Consider the following 26698-nt stretch of genomic DNA (forward strand, 5'->3'; position numbering starts at 1 on the left):
CACATAGGCATCCAAACGCACAGCGCGCAGTTTTGGAGCACTTCCTTCACTATCCTGGTTTTGGATCCAAGCACCAATAGCTACAACATTAAGCCACATTTGTGGCGCACAGGATTTTTAATCCACCATCCTAACTCTCTCGAAACAAACGAGTTCTGGTCCTTAGTTCTGTTTTTCTTATACAAGCAACAGTCGCCAGCCCACAGTGAATAACTACGTTCCACAAAGCACCGACAGAGTTGAAAATTTATCCAAGCGGTGCAATCTCTTTATTATCAGGTAATCACTACTGGTAGAGCATTACTCTCCCCTTTTTAATACCTTTCTTATATGTAGCTACTTAGCAATTACCTATTAGTACTACATAACTTGGGGGCAAGACCCCCGATCTACAGCCTCTGTTCCCCTCTTTTCTATTACTTTCAAACCTTATGCAGGATATTACCAAGATGTGATTGTGACTTTACCTGAGAGCTCTCAGTGTTCACATGGACGCATGATCTTGTCGCCTGATTTTCTCCCCGTGTGGCCTACACTCGAACCTCTGGGATCTGAAGCACCGGCAGGTAAGCCGGCCACCGGTGCCGAGAGTTTTAAAATATTTTTGTGAAGTGCCCCAAGTACAAGGGGCCACCGCTTGCTCACATCCACCCCTCTAACTCGATATCCATATACTCTCCACAGGGTCCCCAACTAGGAGCCCTGATGAAGGCAGATCTATCGCAGTAGAATACCGCCGAAATGTGACGAAGACAGGGAATCAAATCACACACATATATCCCTGATCCTTTGGAACTTATATTCCGGTTCCAACCATTAAACCTCACGTTGGCAAGGATAAAAAAGATATCTTGTATTAAAGACCCTGCAGCATTAATTGCTTGAAATTAACAATTGCAAAAAGGGACTATCACTGAACAGTATCCACAATCTGGGCAATGATATTGTCTATTTATTGAATCAGTATCATATATATGTCCATTTTGCACTCTTCTTTATGATTTAGTCACTTTAGTGTAAAGAAATAAATATAAACCCAATGTTTTTTGTGTTTTTTTGTTTTTGTTCTGTGAATATAATTGTGTTAAAACATTTATGTACACTGTAATCTCTCCCCAAAAAAACGTTGTCTTCTCAATGTACCATGTGGATGTACTTGTATTTTGTTCTATCCTTGGTTGAGATTATAACCTTGTTGACTTCCGATTATGTGTTCCGTTTTTTTTTAAATATATGATTTTGATGTTCTTGGAAGTAGAAAGTGATTGTCTTGTACTCTTCCTAAACTATATTAATTACCTTTTATTTATTTCTTAAACACTGGAAGCCTCACCGCAACATTTGTCCTTTGAAACACAGAACTACTTCACTATTTGGGTGGTTATATAAGAACAGCAGTTGATCTTACCTTAGGATTTCCGCAATCCGGAAACCTTTCAAAATAATAATTTATTATTTTTAAAGAAGAAAAAATATGAAAATAAATAGTAGCAAGGGTACATTCTTCTGTTTAGATGTCCTTTAACTACAACAGAGAGTACTTTGAACTGGCATAAGGCAAGGAGGCTGTCCAACTGCTGCAGGTCATACAGAAGGAGGGACCGTCACAAGATCAGGAGGGTTTGCGCATACTTAAGGAATGCTTCAACAAAGCCTTCGCCCAGCTGAGGGGTTGCAAGAAAGATGGGGTTGCGAGACAATACAAGAAGCCACAACTCTCACAATCAAAGGACTGCAATTGAAATTGAACAGCGCACTACTGATGGTGTGACACTCAATACAAGGGAGAAGACAGGGGGAGAAAAGGAAGGAAAGTATAATGAGAACAGATCAAAGTTAAGGTTGACAGTTGATGTTCATGTTTTGGTGGCATTTGGTGGCATTTGGTGGCATGGTGGGGCCCCACAATAACCCAGCATCCTGGACAAGTCCAAATGTCTCTGGGAGGCTGAGTCATCGACCAAGGCTTGGTTAGACATTTGTAAGCCAACCATGGGGGAAGTTTGAGTGAAGGATGGGGGGCTAACAATGGGGGGGGGGGGGCGAATTAACGCATTTCAGGTTCAAAGACTCTGACCAAGGTTCTCTCAGTGAGGATTGGGTGGCAGACATGGAAATACCCAGGGTAGGCAATGGATACGTTTAAAGTGGCCACCTTGAATGTAAAAGGGCTGAACTCCCCAAATAACAGATCCCTTACACACAACATGCTCCGTATATCTAAGTTGGTGGTATTGTTTCTACAGGAGACCCACTAGCGCAAGGGAGAGGACCCTACAAGGAGCGGAGGTAGGGCAAGTGTACTGGGCCTTGTTTGCAACAGCAAAGAGGTGTGGTGGGGATAGTGATGGTAAAATCCATGCACCTGAAGGACGTCCTAATCAAGAGGGGATCCGGGGCTTGGTTCCTAGAGGTAAAGGTCTGGCTTGAGGGGAAAATGATCCCGCTAGCATCAGTGTACGCCCCTAATGTGAACCAGGTTTGGTTTCTTAGAAAGGTTTGTGCTGTGTTGGAGGATTGGTGTGAAGAGACGACGATGGTGGGAGGGGATTTCAATATGACCCGGGGTTGGACTGGTGCTCTGTGCAGGATGTGCAGGATAGCAGAAAGAGGGTGATAGGCAAGACTCAAAAGGACTTTGCCCAGCTTCTCCTGGACTATTTCTGGGCAGACGTCTGGAAGGCCCACCACCCACAAAAGGGAGGATACACCTTCTTCTCCCCCACACACCAAAAATACACTAGAATCAACTTCTTGTTGACACCTCGGGAGCAGGGGGACCTCGCCACTTCCCCAAGGGTTGAAACAATCACCTGGTCTGACCATGAGATGATCACAGTGGAGTGGTGGATGGGAGGTGACAGGGGGGCACCACAGTGGTGTTGTAATGATGGCCTTAAGCAGGATTCTATTTTCAGGGAGTTTATGGGGAACAAAATCCAGTGCTTCTTTCAGGCGAACATCACAGGGGAAACAGATTAAATATTTATGGAAGGCAGCTAAGGCCACCTTTTGGGGCCTCTTGATAGTGGATGGAGCACAGAAGAAAAAAGAGAGGGCCCTGATGGAGCAAAGGATAAGGCGGAGCTTCGAAATTTGTAGGCCCGATTTACGCAAACGGGGACGCACCGGGAGTGGCTTCTAAAAGACATGAGGACTAAGAGGCAGGAATTGCACTTGCTCCTCATAGGGGAGGTGGTTAAGAGGCTACGGTATGCCAAGAAGTGATACTACGAGAAAGGGGACTGAGCCGGAACTCTCTTGGCGAATAGGATAAGGGAGACGAAGGGGGAGAGAAAGGTGGACCGGATCAGGGATAGAGGGGGGCATGTGGTGACAACAAGGGAAAACCTACAAGACTTCTTTGCAGAATACTATGAACACCTCTACACACAACCTCATGCAGAAAATAAAGGGAAGGTGCAGGGGTACCTGGACCAGCTCTCCATGCCCCTGTTGTCGGTCGAGGACAGAGCAATCTTAGAGGGGGACATCACAGCCAAGGAAGTACGGGAAGCAACAGGCAGTCTTAAGCCGGGTAAAGCGCCAGGAGAGGATGTATATACCCCAGACTTTTACATGCAATTCCAGGAAATCCTAGCAGGGCCATTGACACAGGTCTTTAACTCCATAGAGGGTGCTGGGGACATATCACCTATATTCCTAGAGGCTTTGATAGTGGTCATCCTCAAGCCAGACAAGGATATGGAGCAATGCTCCTCATACCGACCCATCTCTATTTGCACTGCTAGAAGAACCTACATTGTCTCAATGTGGCCAGATTCTTTTCCTAGATGGCTGCCGCCATATGGGGCAGGAAAGCAACACATCAATGCAGCTGCTGTAAGCTGATTGGGTGAGCTGCATCATATCCTCCAATCTGACATGCAGGGAGGCGTCAGCCAGTCTGCTCAATGAAGGCCGGAAAACAAAGGCTCCTGTCTGACCCTGTCCGAGACTGCAAAGCTGCAAGCCCACGCTCCTTCCCTGCAGTGAGATCTCAGTCTAGTATGCAACATACTGCACTCACTGGACTATACCAGTGACTTATCTGCCAAGTTGTGACCCTATAAAAGTTGTCTGACTCCCTACGCGCCACTCCATGACCATGAAACAATCACCTATCTGTTGCATATATAGCGCAGGTGTCTATGCGCCCGCCCAAGCTCATAATTGCCACATTAACGTTTGATGCTATCTATGCCACCTGCCATACCACAGGCCTGAAAGCAACCACGTTCCCTCACCCTCCATACCAATCTTCTCCGATACATGTTCCTACCTCAGTTCATGTGCGCATGGTCTGCATATTTCACGTGCACCAATCTCGCTGGCACAAGCTCCTGCTCCTCCTAAGTCCTGCAGCAGTACTAATGACCGTCGGATCACTTTGAGCCCTCCTTCCACCTCAGTCACATTCCTGTTAAAAACTGCATTGTGCGTGTTTTTACTTTGCCCGATGTGCTGTTAAACGGTAATTATATAGTACCTCCTTAGTATTTATATTGGCCTAAGCCTATTCGTGCTACACAGAAAACCACGTTGCAAAGTTCCAATTTTTGTGTTAACATCGCCGCCATTTTAAGATTCATCCGCCATTTTGATTTCTACTTGTGTGTTCTTCCTTCTAAAATGGTGGACTATGTTTTCGACTTGCAACCAAGCCTTCCGACCTTTGAGTTCTGTGAATGTTTAGGCTGTCCGAGAGCTATTGTTTAGACTAAGCAATGAGACCTTGTGCTTCGTATGAACTGTTATACACGTGTTGTCTGCGCTCACAAGACTCATCCTAGTATAAACATTGGGACAATGAAGAACAAACCTCGAGCGTATGCATTGGCTGAACTGCATTGAAAAGGAACTCTGTATAGGGCTTACCGCGGGATCCGAGAACATACATCGCTATTGTGTCTCCATGGAAATGCAAACCTATGTAATCCTTTGCATAATATTTTATAATCTGTATGTGAACTAGGCACAAACTCTAGACTACAAATTATTAACGTGAAGAGAGGCTGGACAATATTACACAAATTGTATAAAATCACAAATGTTTAGAAGTTCATCTCTCTCTCTCACCTCTCCTTGTCGGCTGGTACACACAGCAAGGTGTTGGGAGTCAGATAGCTATCTGTTTTGCTTTGTGAACTGTACAGTAATAAAAGATCTGTGAATCTTTTCAGCCTGGGTTTGGTGTATTTCCTTTGTGGTACTCAGTCTCAATATTCAATTGTTCTTTCAGATGGCGTCCGAATAGGGACCCTCAAGATTGATGCCACCTCGTTCAAGAGTTGATGCGGCTATCGGGCCGGGATTGGATGGTGAGAAAGGGGGCCCCTTTTTGGATGAGACGCGACACCTCAACAGTACTGCACGATCCGATCCCTGGACGGTGAGCACGTGGTCCGAGATGGCATCTTGACGAGGATCCATATATTGAAGCGGGCAGTTTTGCTGAAATCACCAACCACAAGGGTCCTTTGTTGTCCTTTGTAATCTGATCGGACCTCCCTTTGTCTTTGAATCAGGTGAGTCGTGCCCCGATTCCTAAGTATCCTGATATTTGGTTGTAGTATTGTACTCGCGACCACAATTGATGCCAGGTAATACCAGTAATCTGACATGCCTGGGAAATTGTCTGCCTGTTTCAGGGCATTATTCCACAGAGATAGCCAATCTTTGGAATTTGGCCGTTCGGCACTACAGGAGGGTTCACCGGCATGTACTATGTACTGTAAGTACGGCATTGGTAGTATAGTATTCAATGATATTTGGCACAGACAAACTAGACATGCTTCCGAACTTCAGTGGCCAATCAATAGTAGTTTTGAGATTGCCCGAACAGAATATTTAGAATCCATATTGTTAAAGTAAAAAGCTAGACCTGCAGCATTTGATGTAATACAAAATTGGGAAAAGGAAGCTATGCAGCAACTTAAGAGTAAAGAGAAGCATGCACGTCGTCACATGTCAAACTCAGAAAAGGCATTATTGTATGATCAACAAAAACAGTCAGAGTCTGTTAGAAACCTTGGATAGGGCTTTTCAACTTGGTATACAGAAAATATATCCATCTAAAGATTTTCATGTCTCAGATGAACTAATTAATAATCTCTTAAATGAACGTAGGCCTGGTGCCACTGCACCACCTCTGTATGAACCTATTTCTGCTGTCTTACCTCTTCCTGCTATCGTTCCTCCTCCCGTAGCAATTCCTGTTCTTCATGTTGCTCCCCTGCCACCAGTTATTGCTCTGCTTCCTGTTGTTGTTCCTCCGCCTGTACCTTCACCTTTACCAACTGTTATTGTTCCAATAGATTTGTCGTTGTTGCCAGTGGTAGTGTCTCCACTACCTGTTGTACATTATTTGTCTACTCTCTCTTTCCCAAGCGGTTCTGCTCCACTTGTAGCTGATAAAGGGGCGAGTGTTGAATCAAAAGTTGTAACGCGGAACACAGTTTCCAAAGAGAAGAGGAGAGATTTGCATGCATTGTCTAAACAATGTATAGAGAAAGGTGAACAATCTACTGTTTTAGCTACACTCTTTAATCTAGAAAGTATTCCCAATCAGAATGTCTTTATTGAGGGGATGTGGATGCATTTGGCTGTAATGTGGAATAGATTGATGGACACAGATGTCCCACAAGGGTTGAGGGATTTGAATGTTTTAGCTTATTCAAGGGATTCTGCAGAGAAAGTACATGAGCATGTCGAGAGGGTTTTTGAGTTTAGAAGGGAGATACAACGGTTACAGAATGATGAAGTAGATGGTGATAGTTTGGACGCTTTTTACATGCAGAAACGGTTCCTTCCTCTTTGTAAGTCAACGAGTGAAGAAACACGAATTTGCACAAGGGATGCGCTCAGACGGATTTCAGATATGTCGATATCTCCTGATGAAGTATATGATACATATAGTCAGTATACTCCAGAAATGCAGAGGAAAGTGTTACAGGTAATGGTAGAATACCTGCAGGATGAATGAATAAAGAAATAAAGAAAAAGATGTGCTGTCCCGCAGAATTATTGAATATTTATAAGAGAGCTTTTGCATCTGATACTACCTCCACCACTTTAGCGCTCGATTTGGCTCTGTTGCTCAGTAAACGTTCGGAGTTGCCTACTTCTCAGTTACCTATGAGAGAGGTTCCTCCGACATTTGTTCCCAAAGTTGAGATTCCGGCTAATGTTGCAATGGGTGCAGCAGCCTATGATATTGCAGCTCACTATGTATCACAGTTTGTTCACGTCCCGTCCTCAAGACAGGAAGGGAATACTATTAGACAGTCGATTGCAGACATTAGGAAGAATCCAACAGGGTTTTACAAAGAAATAGAATTTGTCTTGCATTCATCAGTTTTCACTCTGGGTGATTTAGATTAGTTGTTTCCTTTGCTCCTACCTACTGATTTATGGAAACAGATTAGGGCTGCAGATGATCCAGCGAGATTAGGTGACAGATGGGTTAACTTGGTTAGGTTAGATGGAAAAGGGACAGCTGGTGAAAGACCACCGCAGGTGATACTGACTTTGCCAGAAAGAATAGTAACAAAATTGAAGACTTTAATTCCCGAGAGAAGGTTTGTTTGGGACAAAGGTACTGCTTGTATACAAGGAAAATCTGAAGGTGCTACCAAATTCTTCAATCGGTTCCAACAGGAATTCTCAGATTTTAGCAGACAGGATTTAAGCACAGAGTCAGGAAAAAGATTTTTAGTGGATAAGTTTGTGCGTGGATTGTTGCCTGATATCCAGTCACAAATGATGACTTCTGAGAGTGCTTGGCAAGATAAATCAGAGTCCAAAGTATTGCATACGGCTCAGTATTACGAGAATAGAGTCAATAATGAAAAAGAAAGGATCGAAAAGAAAAGGGGAGATCTAAAAACCAAAGTATTATTGCAAAAGATGGTCAGAGGGCCTAAAGGTGGAAGTACACAGTTTCGAGGTCAGTTTGTTCCACAAACTAATGCGCTATTGGGTCCTGTACATGCAAACCAATGTGCTTATTGCAGACAAGAGGGTCATTGGCGAGCACAGTGCCTGATTCTCCAGCAGATGTCGAATAACACATATGGTGTCATGGGTAGACGATCCAGAGGCCGCCCTGGGGCAGGGGTTCCTGGTAGAAGCCAGTTCACTCAAATTTCTCAGTCTTTTTCGCAAGATAATCAGCAACCTAGTGTAGATAGCAGAAATATTTTTGATAATCCTTCAACTGCCTATCTTTCTGAAGATCGTGTCTTCAATGATATATGGTATCGTTAGGACAGCCCAAATCAGGGTCTGGAACCGATGCCTATTCCCGTTAATCAGAAAGGTCCCTACGTTGAGATGATGGTGGGGAATAGGTAGCATCTATTTTTGATAGATACAGAAGCACAGAAGTGTTCCATTGATCATTCAAGGGTTCCAGACATTCCACTGTCAGGGCAGAGTAACGTTTCTGTAGGGTTTTCTGGTATGCCAGTGGTTAGTCCGGTTTCTCTGCCGGTAACAATTTCACTGGGTGCATTCACGTATCACTGTCCCTTTCTTCTGACAACAAACTGTGGAGAGAATTTGTTGGGGTTGAATCTGTTGAAAGAATTAAATGCTGTAATTCATTGTTCTTCGGATGGAGTGTGTTTGATGATTTCACGACAGCAATTTTCTGCCTCACAGTTTTTGACTAGACCTTTGCGACAAGCATTCAGTGAAGTTCCGGCATGTTTATTGGCGATTGATGAAAATGATTTTGGTATTTTACAAATTGAGTCCGTTTAAATTGTTTTGAAACCAGGAGTTAAGTTGCCATGAATTCCACATTATAAGATTTCAGTTGATGGTGGGCAAGCTTTGAAGTGTATAGTTTTCGACTTTGTGCATTGTGGAGTAATTGAAGAAATTGGAGGAAGTTTGTGCAATAGCCCGATTTTACCGGTGTATAAGAAGGGATAATGTAATTCCTTTCCGTTTCATTATCGATTTGCGCGCTATCAATAAGATTATTGCTCCACAATTTCCAATTGTACCTGATGGAACGATGATACTAACGATGATTCCAGCTTCTGGCTACTCATTTCAGTGTGGTGGATCTTAAGAATGCCTTCTTTAGCATTCCTATACACGTGGATAGTAGGTATTTGTTCGCATTCACCCTAGTGGTACGCTCATTTACATTCACCCATGCGCCACAAGCGTACACAGAGAGTGCGAGCATTTATAGTAGGGCTTTCAAAGAGCAACTTGATATGCTTGAGTTGCCTTCTACTTGTACACAGCTACAGTATGTCGACAACCTTCTCTTAGCTGTAGACTCAGAAAGTGCTTGCAAGGAAGGCCCTGTGTTATTGCTTATTCTTCTAGCAAAGCATGGGCATAAAGCTTCATTGAAAATGTTTCAGTATTATCGACAGGAGGTCGCCTATTTAGGCTATCTCCTGTCAAAGGAGGGAAGAAGATTGACACCCGAACAAATTTAGAGCATTTCTAGCATGTCGTTCCCAAATACACAGGAGGAAGTCAGAGCCTTGATAGGAATGGCTTCTTACTGTAGACAGTGGATCCCTAATTTCTCACTAGTGATCAAACCAATGTTGGCATTGACAAAGAAGGGCATTTCTTTGCCACTACCATGGAACTTGGAACACCAGAAAGCTTTTGATCTGTTCAAGTCTGCACTGTGTTCAGCACCAGTTTTGGGCACACCAAATTATGATAAGGCCTTCAAGTTGTATGTGCATGAACATGATGGGTGAGCTTTGGCTGTATTAATGCAGGAACATGGGAGGAAGAATAGACTGTGCAGTTATTTTTCCTCCACACTTGAGCCTGTTGCATGCGCTTTGCCAAGATGTTTGAGAGCTGTCGCTGCTGCTGCTGCGTTTGTAAAGCAAAGTGAGGGCATGGTTCTAGGTTATACCTTAACCATGTTGGTACCTCACTCTGTAGACTTTCTATTAAATAGAACGCAAACACAACACCTTACTTCCGCACGATTAACAAGATATGAACTGATCCTATTTTCACTGCATATTCAAATTTAAAGGTGTTGCGTATTGTATCTGGCTGAATTGTTACCTCTTACGCAAGATATTGCTTGCAGTGACGAAATGTCACATGACTGCCTCTGACTGATCCACAAGGGGAGCTGTTTTGCGATGGCTCCTGCTTCAAACCTCCGGATGGTACATCCACTGCTGCTTATTCCATCACTACACTAAGCACGATCGTGGAAACTAAGAGAATTTCGCATATCTCTGTGCAGGCCGCAGAGATTATTGCAATGACTCGGACTTGTAAACTTTCTGAAGGGCTTAGAGTGAACATATTTACTGACAGCCATGCCTTTGGGGTCGTTCACAATTTCGGTAGATTATGGGCAGAGGAGGTTTCTTGACCTCACACGGAAGGAAAATCCAACATGGCATCTTGATAGTTCAGCTACTCTCAGCACTAGCGCTTCCTACTCAACTAGCAATCATGAAGTGCACGGCACATCAGAAAGTAGTAGATGATGAAGGAAAAGGGAACGCTTTCGCTGACAGGATAGCTAAACAGACTGCTACTGATTTATACATAGAAATGTATGTTACAAAGGAAGCCACGAACACTGGTACAATAGATGAAGGGATTGACTCGATAAAGAATATTCAAGCTGATGCCACTCTAGAAGAACTTAAACATTGGGTTGGGGGTTTTGCAAAGTTGGATGAGGAAGTGTGTTGGGTAGATAATTCAAAAGGAAGATGGATGCTACCCGATGCATATGTTACCGTCATGATCACAATGGCCCATGGTCCCACTCACATATGTGCTAGGAAAATCTGTAAAATGTTACAATCTGTCTGGGTGAATGCTAACATCTCAAGAACTGCTGAGTATTTTGTCCAGAATTCTATGGTTTGCTTACAGCATAATGCGGGGAAGGGTACGACGACACCGAGGGGTAGTTTTGGTCCCCCCTCTGTGCCTTTTGAAGTGATTCATTTCGACTTCATCGAGATGGAGTGCTGTAATAACTACAATTATGTCTTAGTAGTCATTTGTGTCTTTAGATAGTCAGTTCAGGCCTTCCCTGTGAAAGATGCTACAGCAATGACAACGACGAAAACCATGCTTAAGGAATATTTTCCTAGGTTTGGTTTGCCAAGGGTCATTTTGTCAGATAATGGCCCACATTTTATCGCTGCTGTTATTCTGCAAGTATGCGCGGGATTACAGATTGATAAACGGTTCCATTCGGCTAGACACGCTCAAAGTGCTGGACTTGTAGAACACCATAATGGTATCTTGAAGAACAAAATTGCCAAGGTCTGTGCTTGCAGTAATTTAAAATGACCAGACGCTTTGCCTATAGCACTACTGTCCATGCAGACAACCCCACAGATTAGAAATGGACTCTCCCCCAATTAAATTATTATGGGGAAGCCAGCTAACATTTGGGGTTTACCGAAGCCATTTTTACCAACTGAAAGTGTTCCCACTATGTCTACACCTTTCATGCATCTGCACACTCTATCTCCTAGAGATTCCCAACACAGACAGAGTTATCACAATAATGCGCTTTTGTTAATAATGAATACGACTCATGCGATCTTGAATAGAACTAATTGCTGGGCCTGTTCACATCGGCCACAAATCGGGAAAAAGGGTTGGGCTGGTATATTCATCCTTTGCCTCTAGCTACTGCATGTTATACCTCTCTAAGGACATTATTCTTTCGTTGTTGGGATGACAGCATCTCAGGGAATTTTGATGGGACTAATTTAAATGAGTTCGAAAGGCGAGTCATGACACCTCTGGGATGCACCCTTTTTGCAAATAGGACCAAGCTTAATGTAGCTTCTATTAGGCCTTTCGATAGACTTTCTAGACCTTTACAATCGCTAATTTCTTTCAAGATGGCCCCCGTAGGCAACCGGATGCTACGCCTCCATCCTATACTATTAATCACAGCCCCAACTCTGTTTCCTTCTGCATACAAAGCGATGATTCTCAGTCAATGGGTACTTTTGAGGGTTGCACAAATATTGTGAACTTGACTAGTGAGGACAGACCTGTGTATGTGGGTGATCCTGTTTATTTCATTTGCGGCAATGAAGCTTATCCTTGGCTACCTAGGGATTGTCAGGGTACTTGTTATTTGGGTATCTTGCTACCAGGGGTATATGTAGCTAGCACCTCTGAGGTCTCTAAGGCTCGTCCAAGGTGGGACGAGAACGGTGATACTCCTTCACAAGTCATGGGTGATGTAGCAAAATCCTTTGTGCCATTTGGTGGACAGATCATGAATTATGAGGATTTTAGGAGACTAGCAAGAGTATTGGAGAGAACCATCAACCGGACCACCGATATACTCTACAACATGACGTTAGAACAGAACGCAATTAGATTAGTGGCTCTACAGAACTGGACGGTGTTAGACGTCATCCGGCTGAGCGTGGTGGAGTATGTAAATTGGTGGGATCTGCTTGTTGCGTTTTCGCACCTGACTCCTCCCTGACCATATTCAAGGCAATACAAAATCTGCACGTCCTAAGTACAGAAGTGCATGTTCCTGAGGGAAACTGGGGTCTTAGTACTTGGTTCTGGAACTTTTTACGGTCTTGGGGATGGAAACTCTTTTCAGTCTTAATGGTAATCCTTGGTATTCTGTTGTTCTGTTGTTGTTGCATACACTGTCTTCCTGTCATATGTTTGATGTTAGGGGGATGTTGTGCGCAAACTGTAGGACCATTAGGACCGAAAATACATACACCTGAGAAGATGCCTAATGTTTTTGTAATAAAGGATATTACTGTTAAGGATTTGATGGCAATTGATATATCTGATGAATATGATTCAAGATGTACAGACATTGAAACGTGGAGTTACGAGTAAAGCAAATATTTTAGTAAGGCTCTTGGCTTACGCCAAAAGGAGTGTTTGTTAAACAGTAATTATATAGTACCTCCTTAGTATTTATATAGGCCTAAGCCTATTCGCGCTACACAGAAATCGTGTTGCAAAGTTCCGATTTTTGGGTTAACATCGCCGCCATTTTAAGATTCATCCGCCATTTTGATTTCTACTTGTGTGTTCTTCATTCTAAAATGGTGGACTATGTTTTCGACTTGCAACCAAGCCTTCCGACCTTTGAGTTCTGTGAATGTTTAGGCTGTCCGAGAGCCGACTGTTTAGACTAAGAAATGAGACCTTGTGCTCCGAATGAACTGTTATGCAAGTGTTGTCTGCGCTCACAAGACTCACCCTAGTATAAACATTGGGACAATGAAGAACAAACCTTGAGCGTATGCATTGGCTGAACTGCATTGAAAAGGAACTCAGTATAGGGCTTACCGCGGGATCCGAGAACATACATCGCTATTGTGTCTCCATGGAAATGCAAACCTATGTATTCCTTTGCATAATATTTTATAATCATTATGTGAACTAGGCACGGACTCTAGACCACAAATTATTAACGTGAAGAGAGGCTGGACAATATTACACAAATTGTATAAAAGCACAAATGTTTTCTTGTTCATCTCTCTCTCTCACCTCTCCTTGTCGGCTGGTACACACTGCAGGGTTTTGGGAGCCAGATAGCTATCTGTTTTGCTTTGTGAACTGTACAGTAATAAAATATCTGTGAATCTTTTTAGCCCGTGATTGGTGTATTTCCTTTGTGGTACTCAGCCTTGATATGTATGTGTTCTTTCAGTGCCTCATCCAAACTTGGCGTTTTAGCTAAAATTGTATTTTGTAGCTGTGCCTCATAAAATGTGCCCCACTTGAATTGTGCACCTGAGCTAAAATTGTATCTTGTAACCATGCCTTGTCAGGTGTGTCCCATTTAAAGTGTGTGCTGCATCACTAATTGCATTTTGCACCTGTGCTTCACCCGGTGCATCCCATTTTGATCTTGTGTGCTATAGCTAAAATAGTATCTTGTACCCGTGCCTTGTCAGATGTTCCCCATTTGATTTGTGCACTTTAGCTAAACGTGATTCATGCACCCGTGATTTGCCCGGTGTGCTCCATTTTGAACTTGTGTGCTTTAGCTAAAACTGTATCTTGTACCCATGCCTCGCCAGATTTGCCCCATTTGTATTGTGTACCTTAGCTAAAATTATAACTTGTACCCGTGCCTTGCCAGGTGTGCCCCATCTGAACTGCTTTAGCTAACATTGTATTGTGTACCTGTACCTTATCAGGTTTGCCACATTTAAATTGTGTGATGCATCATCTGCGCCAGATGTGCCCCATCTGAACTGTGTAATTTTAGTTAAAGTGATTTGTGCACCCGTTCCTCATCAGGTGTGCCCCATCTGAACTGCTTCAGCTAAAATTGCATCTTGTACCCGTGCCTTATCAGGTTTGCCACATTTAAATTGCGCGCTGCATCATCCATTTGCTCAATTCCAGTAAAACAGAGATCTTCCCGATTGGGTCCCCTGCTCCCTCCTTCTTCCCTTCTCTCTGGCCTCCCATATTGAGCAGTGCCCCTGCTCCTTCCTCTGAAGCCAGAAACCTTGGAGTCATCTTGACTCCTCTCTCTCCTTCCTCACTCACACTCAGGACATTGCCAAGAAGTCCCACTTCCAACTCTTCCTTCTCAAAGGAATTCTCCCTTTCTCACCTTCCCCCAGAAGTTGTTTCCCGAGGCATGGTTCTCTCTAGGTTTGATTATTGTAACAGCCTCCCCCTCAATCTTCCTTCTTCCACTCTGCGACCCATATAACCAACCCAGAATAGAGCAGCGAGAAGTATCCTTGGCCTTAAGCCCAGGGGCTGCATCTCTCATGCCCTAAAACCCTCCACTGGCTCCAGGTTGCTGCACGGATCAAATTGAAATCCCTCTGCATCATCCACAAGGGTGTCTGGGGAAAGGGACCACACTATCTGAAACTCTCTCTTAACAAATACTCTCCTTCTAGACCTCTACGCTCCTCTGGCACCAAAGTGTTTCGCTAAACAGAAAGCAGGAGGCTACTTGCTTTACTCATCTGGATCCCTCCTCTGGAACAGCCTCCCCCCCCTCTGTGTCTTGAGCAGGACCTTCTGAAGTTCTGAAAGCACCTCAAGACTCTGCTCTGTTCCGCCTCCTTCCCTTATTTCCTCATCTGCTAATCTGACAGTTGCTGTGATTGGTGTCTGGGACCCTTTTGCATTGTATGGGCCTCTGACCATTCACACCCAATCTCCCCAGCATCTGTTTTACTCAGCATTTGCTTCTGCACAACCTCCACACTAGAGATTCACACTTTCCACCCAACGCAGCACGTGGCCGCATAGTACTTACCATTCCTTGCACTTCATCTATGGCTCACTTCGAGCACGGATACCACAGGATACCACAGTACCTACCCCACTGCCCTCTTTCTTCCTGCACTTGACCGTTGTAAATACTCCCAAGACATAGTAGGTTTGGCCGTCCCTTCCCCTCTGTATTTCTTGAATTTAATTGTACTACTATCCCATGCTCCCTTGCTTCTGCTCTGTGGGCGTTTTGAAACAGAATGTATTTCCTGTATAAGCATCTAACAAGCAATAAATAAATAAATAAATACATAAATAAATAAGAAGTGATGCAGTTCATGATTTAAAAAATAAATCAATAAATAATGTCTGGCAAATATCTCCATTGTGCTGCACTGTGCTCCTGCTAACCCTGAAATATTTCTCTCTGCTCAGCTCAGCTCCTCCTCCTTTGTTCAGGTTGCTAGAACCCTGCATGATGGACCAAGTCAAGGCAAGCCTAAATAATGTTCCTTGCTATCATCTTCTATGGCAGACCCAAAAACCAATCAATAAAAAAACACTCCAAAAGCTTTCAATAATCAGTTCAGGCCTTGCAAGAAAAAACAAAGTTGTGTTGCATTCAAATCTGATCAGTAGTGTCAGTCAAACCAGTAGAAATGAAAACTGAAACAGCGCTTTACACACCGATTCTAAGTTACATCTTTAATATACTGGTAAAAACACTCATTAGCATAAGCAAAATATATTAGATACAACATAATCCCACATTCTCCATTGGCTAACAACTATAAAAAAAAATCTAAAAATACTCTATAGTTCATTTTCCCATTGGTCATCCATCTCTAAAGACAACCCTTTTACAAAATTACCTAACTTTGCAGCCAGCATAAAAACACGGTGTTGTGATTGGTTCGTTATTTTCAGGCAAATTGTTATTGGTCAAGACAACTTTGAACAACTCATGATGTGCATAGCCCCTGAGAGTGCCCAATCAGGGAGTTAGTGTGAAGAATGTGGTCAACCCCACCTGATAATGCAACGGCTAGCTCATGAGTACAGAAACTGTGCACTCCCAAATGACTTCTTTGACCTTGCAGCTGTACTCTCTTGGCATCACCTCTTGCAACTACGAGAACATGCCACACCCCTAAAATGCCAACTACGCTATCTCTCTTGGGAACCAGATGCTTTATTAAATACACTTTTGAGGAACCCCTCTTGAGGATGATTTTCTCATATTTATTTGCAAACACCTGTATTTCAAATGGTCTGACCACTTTTAACTGGGGCACTATTGTGGTCTTTGGTTTGCTTATTTCTGTCTTTCTCGAACAGTGCTGCCCTCTGGCTTAGCTGAGAGGTGGATTGTCCCCTAGAATGAGAACTAGTTTGGTTTTAAAATGTTTATGCAGGCTATTTGTATGTTATTTAAGCTTATGAACACGTGTAAAACAATGTCTCAAGTAGCCATACCTATGTGGTTTGAGAGTAATGGGAATACCTTTTGATTTTCCAGAGATTATTGAAAAGCATTACTCCACTATATGTGAAATATACATCTGCCCTGAAGAAGGATGGTTGTTTTAACATATGAAAACCCATATGGTCGAAATTGGAGTAGGCAAGGGTGAAAGCTGTTTGAAAAGATTCACAATTTTTTTTTTTGTACATTTTTCCCAGTAGCTGTTAATTCACTCTGGAGCCACCTAATAGGTCACACTCTGTATTGAGTCTATTGGTGCCTAGAAGTATTAGTTGCCTAAATATTTCTGAACAAGCACATTTCGCGTTCAGAATACAGTGCTGTTTACACAATACAGTGTTGTTTACACAAAGTCTAGCACTTTATTATGATGTTTGGTTCTGTATAGTAAGGCTGTATGGTCAGCTGCTGTGAGACTGGTGTGTTTGAGGATGTCTATTAATGTTTTATTTTGTCTTCTGTTGTTCAATCATTTGTTGATATGTTGATGATATGTATTGTATTTGAATGCCTTTTTGCACTAAGTCACCTTTGCACTCCTGCAGTTTTGTAGCAATCATTCTATGTTCTTATTAAAAACTATTATTGCTTGAAAGATGCTGTTGATTGATGACAGGTTGAATTAAATGCGCATCGGATCCCTTATTTTTATTGCTCGTGATTTTCTATGTTAACATAATAAAAAATGTTTTTGAGCTAATCAATAACAAAATGGAAAATAAGCGATCCTTAGGACATATGTAACTAATCATCTGGGCAATATATAACCTAACCATGCTCAAAAGGTCCATTGCCATTGGCTGCCTCAATCTCTCTGCAACGAGGTGGTACAAGACGGCGCTCAAGCAACCAACACATGAAAAATAAAATACAGGTTTCGTAGACCAGTGAAAACGTGTTATTGGAATCTGAGGAGAGAGCTAAAGAAAGTGAGAACCCGTAAAATGTAAATAACGCAATATATTCGATCAGGCAGTTGATGGCATCGTTAAAGTTGACATTTGCAGTTGAGAGATGTCTCTTAAAGTTGGGCTTCAGGAGTGACTACATGCTCCTCCTTAATATAAAAAAAAAATGAGAAAAGAAAAACACGTGGAAACATACAATCTGATGTAATCATACTACAGAGAACCCTTTCCTTTGTGAGCATTTCAACAAAAAAGAGGTGTTATGTAAGCATTATACTATAGGCTATCAAGAATACATTTTCTTGATGCATTCGTACAGATTTTACAGTATACTGCAAAAGTACTTCAAGGAGGTAGCATGTAAAGCAAACGCATAGGAAAAGCCAAAAGTGTGGGTTTTCTGTAGGCATGGCATATGCGATTTCCAGTCACTGCCATAATGGTACTATCTAGCCATAGATGGCAACAGCAGGCAATTATATTGGTATCTGGGGATTTGTGGCAGTACCTAACAAATTGCAATAAAACAGCCAAATTATTGGCTTTGACGATATTTTTTTTGTAGGAATTCAGTCAAAGAAGCCTGCAAGAACACACTTGTTGCTTATAAATCGAGTGGCATAATGTACACTTGTTTAATTCATTTTAATTACACTGTGATCTTTACAGCTGAAATGTAGACATTACTTTCAGAAGGCTGAATAGAAATGAAAGTGGCATCTCCTTAAAAGCACTGAGCTAGCTCAAAGAGATGCCAGTGATAAATGGCTTTGCTTGGCAGTGACATGTTGTTGGTGGAAATGGCCAGAGGGACTATCACGGCCATGGTGGGTTCGTACGTGTGATGCTAATAGCTTCCGCTTATCCGTAGTGCCAAATAACAACACTAAAACGCAGCACTCAGTTTCCAGATTTATCTTTTTCGAGCCCTTATCTGTTTCTTTCTTGTAACGTTGCTCATACTATTCTTGCTATATACATAATTAGCCAATTCAATAAGCAACTGGAACGTAAATGTGTCAATACATACCCGAAAATGAATTGTTCTTTGTGCAAAAAGGCTTTCTTTGCCCACATACTAGCTAATCTACAGTATAAGAACTGTGAACAATAGTCACTGTTAGTATTCAGATGCTACACTAACAAGGCCCTTCCAGGACATCTGAGTCTAAGGTTTAATGATAATTTAAACTGAGAAAGAAAGCAGGATGGTATGACTGTAATTACAATATCCCTGATGTTTTTGTGAGCATTGATTAGGTTTGGGATGCATCCGCCCGCGAATGCAAGCTCTGTGTCCATTGGAGGCCTGGCTGCATAGTGGCCGGTGCACAGGAATCAATGGGGGTTCTGTGAAATTACTCTCCGAAAAGGCAGCGCATTGATCAACTCGCCCTGAACTTTCCCGACCCTGTGTGCCTGACTCCTCATGTGATGCTAATGGGCACATTACATGCTTTCCCGTGAATCTGTGGCTAATCACATGTTCGTTCAAGTCCTGCTTATGACCCGAGATGAAAAAAGTCACAATATTCCAGTTCATCAGACGACCAGCATCACGCCTGGCACATTTAATCTACGAAAGCATAACAGTCAGAAACCCCGACCCTCTTAAGATTTGAAATGTTGTTGTTTTTTGCCAAGCAGAGAATGGCATTTATTCCATTCACGATTGTATGTACTGAAAGTTGAAGTCTCAAAATCTATGTATACATGGGACTAGTCTTCAAATTGACAGAATGTATCCATTTTCCTTTAAAACAATTGCATTTTAGCGATGTATCTAAATTAAGCAATAGTTCATTTATGAATTCGGCTCCAAAGGCTGCGCTGTGTTCTCATCTGCAATGTACACATATTGTCTATGCGGTCTTGGAACATGTTACAATGCATTACCTCCTGTGACAGGGAGGCGACGTGTAATCCAGAATCAGGCTGACGCAAAGGTCATTTCCAACAAAAGATTCTTTTTACAACGATAACCAAAACGGATCAAAGAATGCTCATTAATCACATATATCTCTTAAAAAAAGTTCAGCCAAGAGGGGGTTCCTCCACCTTGCTTCAATAGCTGATCAATAACCCTTGCAGGTTTTGTAGGGTTCCCAACCCTGGGTGTTTGAGCACAATATTAACCCTTCAACGGCTGGTATACTCTGGGCTCCAACCAGTCTGCAAGTCAACTCCTGGATCAGCACTAGGACTCTGGTATTTGAAGTCCTGTTCCCCCACAACATATGTTTTAGCCCACAACTAAATAATGCATAAACCGTCAGAAGGAGCAACTTAAACCCACAAGCTTGCCACTGGATCTCTAAAAGTGTGTTAAATTGTCCCATGTTGTGTATGAAAAATTCAGATGATATTTGCTTTACAGCTCACATTGAATCCATTCCGAAACACAATGGGGGTCATTCCAAGTTTGGAGGTAAGTAACATCCCTTACCGGCATGGCGCAAATAGCTTGTCCGTGCTGGCCCCAGTCCGCTAATAGAGGACTATTACGACTTTGCGGGCCAAGCTTTACGCCATGCCGGTAAGGAATCTAGCGTCATGCCACAAAAGGCTCCCAAAAAGTCCTTACCGGCATCAAGCGTAGCGCAGATAACACTACTGACATTGTCCAATGCGTCATTAGTGGTGACCGTAAAAAGCGGGGACGGTAATTAGCGGTCACCGCTATTTACAGTCACTGCTAATAAGCGGAACCGGAAATAGCGTCATCGCACAGGAACGGGAAGGAGCACGGCGGCCATCTTTAAAACACAATCCATTGCCATCCTCACCACATAGGACCCCTGGGACACTGCTGATTGATAGAAAACATCCACCTCCAAGACCACAGTGCCTAAGGCCCTGAAGACAAGAGCTGCCTGCCTGAGAAAGGAACGATTTCATGAGGATGAGCTCCAGATGCTTGTGGACACACTGCACGAGCATGCTGCCACAGTCTTCTCCAGCAACATGAGGAGAGAGGCAGTGCTAAGGAAAAAGGAGATCTGGGCACTTGTTTCCCAGAAGGTTAGTGCTGTGGGCAACACACCACGCACAGTAAAAGACTGCCGTAAGCGATGGGACGACCTGCGACTAAGGGTGTGCAACATCCTCTCTGTCAATCGCAGCCAGGCCATTGGGATAGGAGGAGGTCACAGTTCCCCTATAAAGCTCACCCCGTGGGAGGACATATGTGCAGGCATGATTGGGACGGAATCCATCCAAGGAGTAGACGAGATGGAGTGTGGTGCCACATCAGGCGATGGAGGTGAGTGTCTAAAGTAAACACTGCTATGCCAAATCTGACGAAAGTCAACCCCAATGTCAGTCCTAAGAGTCACGCTATGGTCACCTTCTCATGCCTGTAGCGGAGTGCCCAACCCGACTGGCTGAGGAAGTGAAATCATGCCTTCAAAGGCCAAAAAGTCAGCTCGATGTCCACACGGGTACGGGAATGGGAACAATTTTAGTCCTCGTCGTGCCTGTTCTGTTGGTTACGGACAGGGATGAGGAGCCACGGCTTCAAGGGATAGCCACTATCACCTGCATGTGAGGCAATTAAAGGTAAATGTCATGCGAATAATGATGGACAGCTGTACTAGTCACACATGCCGGCAGATTATTGTTGGTCACATGCACATGTCCCTGGTTGTATGCAAGCTATTTTTTGGCCCTCAATGTGTCCTGTGCCATGGAATAATGGTGTGGGTTGCATCTTCAAGATGATACACAGTCTGCTCTGCCGTATTGTAGCTCATGCATTGTGTACGCATATTGCTGTGTTTGTGTGATTTTGGTGATTTGTTGTGTTGTGTAGGATTTTCTAATGGTGAGCGTTGGCAGTAGCCTCTGCAATTTTTGGCATTCTGCACTGCTTTTTCCCATGGTGACATGCAGCATCACTGTGGTTGAACCGGGATAATGTGCACGCCAATGTGTGATGATCTTGCTTGAGTCACCTTCCATCTCCACCTGTCTGTGGTGGTATAGTTTGTGATTGCTTTAAACCACCTCCATGGCATGGAGGCCACATTTTGTTTCTAGTATCTCCTGCGGAGTCCGTGGTAGAGATATGTATTCCGTTGTGTGCTTGAGGTGGAGCACCGACAGTACCTTGAGCAGAGGGGGGTGGCGGTGCATATTTCAATGAGACTGACATTCGTACATCATGTCCACAATGGTGTTGATGGTGTCACGGTCCAGACGGTACGGGGTGTGGTGTGCTGCGGGGATGGGTTGAAGGGACTGGCTCTGATGTTTGAGATTGGGGGCTGCATGCGTGGTTAAGCTGGCTGCACTGGTGGGGCATGCAGGACCTGTCTCACCCTCCTTCTCCTGCTGCGTCTCCTCTGTGGTGCCTGCTGTTGTCGCTGGTGTTGTTGCTGGTGTTGCAATGCAGGCATGCCCTCCAGCTGAAGTGTTGATGCTGCTATTGTTTTGATCTTGGTGTGGTAAGGGGTGTGGTTTGTGGGTGTGCTCATTTTGTAGTGGGGAAAACTCCATTGCCTCCACCTGTGCCTATTGCATTTGCCATCACTGCACATGGCATTTTACGGTAGGTTCTGTGATGCTGGTATTTACGGCATGCCGGTAGGCACTTTTAACGCCTTCATGAAGCCGTAATTTGCATGTCTGCTTACCTTGTGATCTACTCCAGTTTACGGCATGCCGCTATTGCTGGCATGGTGGGTCACATGCCCGCGACCAGACCACTATTAACGGCAACGTACTTTACGATGCCGTTAATAGCGGTCGGGCTGGTCAGAATAGCCCGTAGCGGTATTCGATGCCGGTATTCCTTTACCGGCATCGTTGTTCCATTAGCACCAACCTCGGAATGACCCCCAATGTCCTGAAATGACATTGAGAAGTAAAATAAATACCACATTTAAAAACAGATGCAGGCTAAACAACCCTGTGTTTTTTTGTTTCTATTAGGACACTGCATATAGGCAATTTGAACATAACGTTTCTCAATGTTCGACCGAACAAGGAAGGAAGAAAATAAATAGCACAGGTTAAAAATCAGTGGTGATCAGTCCAAGACAAACAGCCAAGATATTAATCTGTTTCTAAAGTTAGGAAAAGGTGGCATCTCTATGATGTGCAAAGGAGATTATTCGAGAGTTTAACACCCACAGTTGTGCTGGATCGTCAATCTGCCCTGGTTTTGCTGCTCGTGGGGATGTCTAGCTTTAGACAGAGTGACGATCTTAATGGTCTGTTGGTACAGCACCGGGCGAACCATCATTTCTTATAAAAAAGGGGCCATGTCATAAATGGTCTAGTGGATTATGGTCAATAGTTTCAATGTAATCATGGTTTTTATTGAGAGCCAATTGAGCCTTTTCAATGTCTGGGAGATATGTGTGCTCGTCTACTGCTATTCAATACCACTTCAGCTGCAGCATTCCGAAGCATTTGTAGATGTCAAAATGACCGTTTGGTCGGGCGTTTGGTCGGGCCTGCAGAGAGGCAATTGCAATAGCTAGTGTGGCCCTTATTACAGACCATGCTACAGTGGTATAGTAGGCTTCTAATAGCAAAAGGCGTTATATGTAAGGGTGAGAGCAAAGCGAAAACTTAAAGAAAATAAATAAATGGCACCGACACAAGGAGAGTTATTAATAGTTTATTATATGTAATTTCCTATGTGCTAAACTGTACTCACGTACCTGACTAAACCATGCATCCCCACCATTGGGAACACATGGAACTCTGGGACAATGGACAATGGGCAGGTCTCCCCTGCAAGCAACAATGGACTTGCCTGCTTAAAGAGTCTCAGAGGGAATTACAAAGATGAAACAGACAGTTGGAGGTGACAATTGAAAGCCAGAGATAGCAGACGGAGACATACAAAGCAAGAGAGACATGAGGAGGAATAGAGAAAATAAAAAACGTATTAGTGGTCCCTGGGGGGCCCTGGACTCAAGCGCCCCCCAGAGCCTCAATGATGTGGCTGGCCAGACTGCCTATGCCAGCTGCAGGTCGACGTGGATCAGAAGCCCTGGGTTCAGTGTTTGTGCCCCAGATAAAGATGAAAGCCCCGTCCCGGGGCTGATGAGTGGGCAACCCAGGGACCAGTGATGTGGCCTGTGAGGCAACATCCTGCCCAGGGACCAGTGTGGGCAGGCCAGGAAAAGCTGTCTGTATGGTGAGTACACCCCGGCGAAGATAGCACCCCAGCTTGGGGTTGCTTAAGCGGGCATCCCTGAAACAAGGTGCAGCCAGTGGAGATACAGTCCATTCGGCAGCCAGACCAGACAGACTAGAGGAAGCAAAAGTCCCAGGTTGCATAGCATGCAGTGGTCAGGGTTAAAAAATGGAGGACAACCACCCGCCGTGGGGCCCAACTAGGCAGGGGGTGAAGAGGAAGAGCCCAGGTGGCATCAGTAATGTGCAAAGGGCCGCCAGCACCGCCAGTGTGCCTGTGAGTTCTATGCTGTGCCCAGGGCCGCAGAGGGAGGGCAGCGTGGAGCAGGACTTACTTCAAGCCCCGGCTGCTGCATCCTGCGTGGTCAGGGCTCATCACAGGAATATGGTGGTTCGGCACAGGCTCTGCCCAGGCATGCACAACAACATCAACTCCAATTCACTGACAAGGAGGACACTGACATGAAGCACCATCAGGCTGGAAATTATGGCATTGTACGCCCTGGAATGATATTTAAAACAGTGCGTCGTTATGGAGGAAAGAATAAGGGCTTATTAAGCCCAGGCATACAAACCTGTATCTATCTGCAGGCACATTGCAGTGGAGGAAATGTTTTAAACCACAATTAACTATCTGCATGACCACCACCATGGAGGAAGTGGCTATTTTCAACCCTGTGTTATAACAGGAGTCCCACAAAGGAGAGAGAGAGAGAGCGAGAGAGAGGTGAATCCACCTGTGGCAGCCAGTCACGGCTGATCAGGGGTATGGAGAGGGTGCAAGAGAACAAGGACAGGCACATTAGACTGCAGTACAAAGGTACCACTGGTATCACTGATCAGGCTCTGGCCTGGTTGACCTCTTTTCTCTCTGATCGACCCTCCCAGGTACAACTTGGGTCCTCCCTATCTTCTATCTCCCTCTCCACATGTGGTGTTCCCCAGGGGTCTATCCTCTCGCCCTGGCTTTTTAACCAATACCTGGCAACTCTCGCTTACTGTATCTCAATGTTCTGCTCAACTTTCAAGTGCTATGCTGATGATACCCAACTAATGTTCAGGCTTTCTTCAGCCTCCTCCTCTCCTTCCCTCATCTCCGATTGTCTAATCACCATTCAAAATTGGTGTGCCGCCAATGATCTATGTCTAAATGCCAACAAGACTGAGATCCTCCTTATTGGTATACCATCTCCATCCTTTCTTTTCACTCTCTGGCCGGCCTCCCTTGGCCCTCCTCCCACCCCCACTTGCGCGGCTAAGAACCTTGGGGTTATCTTTGACTCTACACTTTCCTTCTCCGCACACATCTCTGATGTCTCCAAAAAATCTAACTTTTTACTCCACCTCCTTAGAGGTACTCTACCTTTCCTCTCCTTCCCTCAAAAGCTCACTGTCTCCCAAGCTTTGGTTCTTTCAAGACTGGATTACTGTAACAGCCTCTTCCTAAATCTACCTGCCTCCACTCTCCGCCCTCTACAACTAATCCAGAACAGGACTGTGAGACTTGTCCTTGGCCTCAAGCCCTGGGATCGTATCACTCCAGCCTTGAAATCCCTTCATTGGCTCCCAGTGGATGCAAGGATTAAATTTAAAACCCTCTGCATTGTCCACAAGGCTTTTTGGGGTCTGGGTCCAAAATACCTTCATCTATCCCTCCGTAAATACCTCCCCTCTCGAGCCCTTCGCTCCTCTACTTCAAACTCCCTCAGGGTTAGTCGTTTTGCAAAAAAACGAGATGGGGGTAGATCCCTGTCTTCGGCTGGTGCCTCCCTTTGGAACAGCCTCCTGGCCACCTTGAAATGTGAGGAAAAACATATTCGGTTCTGGAAACTTTTGAAGACCTTCCTCTTTGCCTCTGCCTTTGCCCCCCTTCTCCCTTGTTGATCTGTTTCTTCTCATGGCATTGTGCACCTGGCCACCTTCTGTTCTTTCGGGCCCAGGTATCTGCTCACCCTGCCACCCTCCTGCACTGCCTCCAGGCCACCATCTGCACTAGGGTTTCTGTATCTGTACCCATACAGTCCCCCTCCCACGTTTCTTCTGCACTTATCAGATATACCGTTCTGACTAATTTTCACCTGCCACTTGCTTGCTGCACTACCATGGTTTAAAGCCCTTATTTATTATTTATTATATTTAATATTTATTTATTTTTCTCTCCTCTGCTTCGCACTTTCCACTCCCCCCCACCCTGCACTTTTCCCCCATTTTCCTTTCCCTTGCACTTGCGCTTTCTTAAATGTCACTGGGCCTAGTAAGATCGCTATTTTCTGGTTTTCTTTTTATCTCCCTTGTTCCCTTCCCTTTCTGCCTGGTTGCGCTCTGAAACACTTGTGTACGAGCGCGATATAAATAAAATATCATTTCATCATTTCATTTCATTTCCTGTACTTTAGGTTTATTATATGTGTACTGGATGACTTGGATGAATACTTAAAAGGCAGACTGCAGAAGTCAAGTTTATTAATGATAATATAAACAGTGTAGGAGGAAGGAAGGAAAGGGCCATATAGACTTGATGGTATGGGAAGCCTGGAGAATGTAGCAACAATTAACATACTCAAGGGTCAAATAAACAGGGGTTTGCTTAGATGGGAATCTCTTATCCATATGAAGTTTAAAAAAAAAGAAAAAAACAGAAGATAAGAATGTTTACGCATGATGTATGCTTTTAAAATATAATTACCCGAAAGTGTTCAAAAACCTCCACTTCAGCGTAACTCAGGATTGTTGCCCATCTCCTGCGATTGACAAAAATGAATGAACAGGGTCACTAAACCCTATATATACACTTCTCTTGGTTAACACATCAAAGAATTGTTTGTTTTGCTTTTTCAAAAATAATTTTTAATACACAACATAAATTGTATCCAAATTCTAGACATATTTCCAGGACACTTATTAAATCACAGAAAGTATCTACATATGA

The sequence above is a fragment of the Ambystoma mexicanum genome, chromosome 6q, assembly GCF_040938575.1.
Source record: "Ambystoma mexicanum isolate Mex_15411 chromosome 6q, UKY_AmexF1_1, whole genome shotgun sequence".
NCBI lineage: Eukaryota > Metazoa > Chordata > Amphibia > Caudata > Ambystomatidae > Ambystoma > Ambystoma mexicanum.